This window comes from Cibotium barometz, chromosome 33 (genome assembly GCF_041138505.1).
Source record: "Cibotium barometz isolate CiBa-2024 chromosome 33, ASM4113850v1, whole genome shotgun sequence".
Taxonomy (NCBI): Eukaryota; Viridiplantae; Streptophyta; class Polypodiopsida; order Cyatheales; family Cibotiaceae; genus Cibotium; species Cibotium barometz.
Genome location: NC_141078.1, coordinates 44,662,796 through 44,667,795, shown reverse-complemented (window position 1 = coordinate 44,667,795; position 5,000 = coordinate 44,662,796).

The following is a 5,000-nucleotide window of genomic DNA, read 5'->3' as shown; positions in this document are numbered from 1 at the left end:
AGAGAGAGAGAGAATGTGTGTGTGTGTAGAGAGAGGAGAGGTGTGTGTGTGTGTGGGGGGGGGGGGTGTGCGTAGCGACCATCTGCTCGCGACCATCTGCGACCTTCTCACCCGCTCGCGACCATCTGCGACCTGCTCGCTTCTCACCTATGCGTGCGGAGAGACCTGCGACTTGCTCGCTTCTGTCTTGCAACTTGTTCGCTTCTGGCCTGCAACCTGCTCGCTTCTGTCTTGCAACCTGCTCGCTTCTCACCTGCCCACTTTTCAACTGCATACTGCTTGCCTGCGTAAGCTTCTCGTGTGTGTGTCATGATTTGACTGTGTGAACTGCAGATTCAGCCCTTCTTTTCTTTTTGCCTTTTCCCTCTCTTCTACGTGTGTGTGTGTGTGTGTGCGTGTGTGTATGTGTGTGAGAGAGAGAGAGTCGTACTTCAATCATGGCTTCAGGTTTGGATTTTTGTACATATGCTCGAAAAGAAAGACCTGCAGATGCTAAGCACCGCTATCAGAGCAGCCTGCATCTCACAAGATGATGAACTTACTATGGAAGCTCAGTACGTCTTTGACACCCTTAAGGATGACTTTCAGCAGTCACGACAGGAATGGGGCAAACCGGTTCCAGAGGTCACGTACAAATTGAAATTGCCGTCCCTCGTGAATCCTCTCAGGAAGTTGTCTCAAACTGCAGTTATAATTTTCTTTCCAAAAAGAATTCCAGCGGCCAGTGATGTCGCGCAGTGGATTAAGTCCATCCTTGGAGGATGCTTTGTAGAGCGAGTGTATTTTGCTTCCAGAGGCTTTTATGAGGTGCATTTATCAGATGCTTCGTGCAAGCAAAGGCTTCTTGAATTCTCTCCCTTGTTTTACGGGAAGCAGATGGTACATGCTATGCCCTGGTCCCCAAATAAGGATTATCAAAGTCTTATACGACATCATTGTCCTGTATGGGTTGAGGTTGTTAACTTCCCGGACTATATGCGTGAAGAGTTTCCTGGCCTGGCTGCTTCTTTGGGACAGGTCATTTGTCCTCCACGCCCCATGGGAAACCGTAGCAGGTTCTGCATTCTCTGGGACACTGATACACCTACCCCTCCGTCTATTGCAGTGGAAGTTGAGGGAGTGCAATTGGGAAAAAGGTATTTTGAATTGAAGTGGGGTGTGTTTGCAGGAGCTTGTTTTGCCTACCACAAGTTTGGGCATCTAGCCTCTCTGAATGCCCAATGGTTTTGCATCAGCCCCCTCCCAATGCCTTGCCGCCCCAGACACAGGAAAAGAATGAGAATTTGCAAGCTAAGACAGCAAATAGAAATGGAGCAAAGAATGCCAAACCAATCAATCAGGTACAGTCACTTGCTGGAAAAGGAAAAGATAAAGGAAAAGAGAAGATGAAGGAATCTGCGGGGATTGATCAGGATGGTTTTCAATAACCTAAGAAGGTGGTTGTATTGAAGCAACGCCCCCTTCAATCTCGTCAATGGGATGCTTCTTCTTTCTTACCAGGACAGGCTTCTACTTTAGCTCCTGTCCTTCAAAATTGGGTGGGGTTTTGAAGAAGGGCATCCCCATATGTGATTCAGAAGAAGGGGATAATGCTATGTCTTTCATGGGTCATGATGGAATGGAGCCCATGCACGCAGAGGCTTTGCCTCTCTGATGTCTTGTTTTTATATCTGATACTTTGTTGTATATACCTCTTTCATGCCTCAAACACTTAAGTGCTTTACCTACAATGTACAGAGCCTCTACAATGTCTCAAAGTGGAGGCTTTTATGGAATTATGTACATAAAATGCAGCCAGATATTGTTTGTTTGCAAGAGCATAATCAACACTCCATGGTTGGTCATCATGTTTCTTTTGGCGGATATGATATATTATGCTGGTACCACTACCTACTCAGGTGTATGCATACTGGTTAGACATGAGCTGGAGCCTCAGTTAGCCTTCAATGACAGCGATGGTGGTAGATGGATGGTCATACAATGTAATGTCAATGGTGATATTCTTGAGCTTGCATCAGTCTATGCTTCCCAGACCTCTGCCATGAGGGCTTCATTATGGGATTCTTTATGCAGATATCCATGGAGATCCAATGCATTCATCTGTGGAGATTTTAATAATTCCCCTCCGCCAAGAGATAACACCACTTCAAGATCTCATATGCTATCATTGGAAAGGCAGAAATGGGACAGCATGCTTCTTTTTGTGCAGGCTGAAGATTTATGGGTGCTTCTCCAAGGGTCAGTGCCTGGATATACTTTTCATCATAATGCACTTACTACATACTGGGCAAGGCTTAACAGATGGTATTTGTTTTACCCTCAACAATTTGCAAATTTTAGCCCTCATCTCCTTATAGATTTCTCATTGGGCTTGTCAGATCATGTCCCATTGTGGATGAATTTGCAGCTTGGCATGCCTCTGGATGATTTGCCACCCCTCTTCAGTAGATTATTGCATATTAATCAGGCTTATTTCTGACATCACTATTTCCAGCAAATGATCAGACTTGCAATTCATCCCTTGCCTTTGCATGCCCAGGAGGACATGAATTATGCTTGGGACAGCTTTGTCTCTCGTATGCAGAATGTCATTAGGGAGTATGGCAACTGGCATATGACTGAATGGAGGAATGAGGTTAAATGGGCAAAAAGGACAGCACAACAATTGACTAAATTTTCTCAGTTAAGGTCTCTCTCTGATTCAGAAAAGGATTCCCTTTCACATGCTCAGTTTAAATTGACTGTTAATGATCAGAGGACATTGCACAAATGGCAGATTAGGGCAAGAATGAAGCCCCTCATGGATAAGGGCTGCTCATCAAAAGCCTTTTTTCAGGGCTTGCATGCTACTCAAAAGAAAAACTCATGCCTAAGGGTAAGGAAGCTAGATGGCTCTTGGATGCACTCTTTCTCTGATCTCCAAGATGAATGCCAGAATTATTTCCAAAAATTATTCTCTGCTCCTAGTTCCCCATCAAATAAAATGACTGAGGCTAGGACTGAATTTCTCCAATATGTTTCTGGAATAGTGGAAATGGATGAAGCTCTTACCTTGGAGAGACCTTTTACTGACATAGAACTTGATAATGCATTGTTCCACCTCAGCAAATACAAGTCCCCTGGCTGGGATGGCCTTACGGTGGAATTTTATATTTCTTTTTTGGGATGATTTGAAAGAAGTCCTCTTGCAAATGATCAATGTTGCCTGGCAAGAAAATCAGTTGCCGCACTCTTGGAAGCATGGCATAGTCAAGCTTGTGCCCAAAAAAAAACTGTGTGACCATATGTCAGATTGGAGGCCTATTACTTTGATGCCTGTAGTTTACAAACTCATTACCAAAATTATTGTGCATAGGCTTCGCAGGATACTGGATGCGGGACTTCATCCTCATCAGTATGGGTTTGTGCCACGAGCGAAGACAAATCCATGACAATATATCCACCAATGCCTTGACTGCAATTGAATATGCTAAGTATTCGCATCAAGATGTGCTATTGCAGGTGGATATTGCTAAGGCATTTGACACTGTTCAATGGGATTTTATCTCTCAAATCATGACCAAGTTGGGCTTTGGTCCCAAGATGGCAAATGCAGTTTACTGGCTTTATTTTGGCTCTACTCAATGCATTCTTGGGGGTCATTTGTCTCGATCATGGACATTGGGTCGATCAGTTAGACAGGGCTGTCCTCTTAGTGCTCTCTTATATGCCATTGCAACCCATCCCCTTTTAATGTATCTTGATCATCTTACAAACACACGACAGATAACTGGTCTTAAAATCCCTGGAGCTGCATCTTTTTTGGCACAAGCATATGCTGATGATTCCTTCTTTATGCCACAGAATTCTTCTTGGGAAGTTCAAATGCTTATGACCACTCTTTCATTGTATGGCTTGGCAGCGGGATTGCATGTCAATTTTGACAAATCTAAATTACTTCCCCTGAAACAATGTGACTGGCATTCTATTCTTTGGCCGGGTCAGGTGGTGCATTCCAAAGATGTAGTTAGGCATTTGGGATATCCCATAGGATGGCATATCACCAGGAAGCAGCAGCTAAAATGGATCTTCGAAAGACTTCAACATAAACTGGAATACGGGAAGATTTCTACTTGGCCTCTTCATGTCAGGCTCAGAATAGTACAGTCCATTGTAATGTCCTATGTCCAGTTCTATTTGCCTTTGCTGCATTAGTCCTCCAGGGATATTTCAGCCTTTATGTCTCAAGCTATGGAGATGTTATGGAGGACAAAAACTGTTGTGAAACTGATGAAGATGGAAATGGTGTGCTCTCCTAGGATGCATTGTGGACTTAATGTCCTCAATATAAGATATCATGTACTTGCAAGGAAGGCGACTATGCTGCATACTTTTTTCCGCCAACAACAGCCATGGACTTGTATGCTAGCATCCATGTGTGTCAACATGAGGACTTGTGCTTATGGTCATTGGATTACTGATCATTGGGAGGTTGTCATTGGGAGATTTGTAGGGAAGATACCTGGCTGTCCTTTCTCTACTACTCTGATACTTGACTGGAAACAAGTACTTTCTAAGGTCAAATGGGCTCCTGGTAATTGCTCGGGGACAAACTCAATGAGGAAAGAAAGTATTCATTGGAGCGCCATCTTTGACATTCCACTCGCTTTACAGGAACCTGTTCGGGCATACAATCTCATGAAATTGGGAATTAGATACATACATGATGTGGTAGATGATCAGGGCTATGTCTTATCTTTTCCTCAGGCCACTGCTTCCTATGCATTGGGAATGCATCATAGGTCTATATGGAAGAAAATTGCTGATTTATTACATCCTTTTCTACCTGTTCCTCCTGTGGCTGACACAGACAGGCTTACGGACTGGCAATCGCAACCCTCTGCTACATGCACTCATCCTGTTCCTCTTCCCGCCTTAACCTCCACTGGCTCTTTGGAAGATTTATGAGGTCTTTGTCTCAATACTCACTATTCCTCTCTTGGGTGAGATATTGGGCTCTT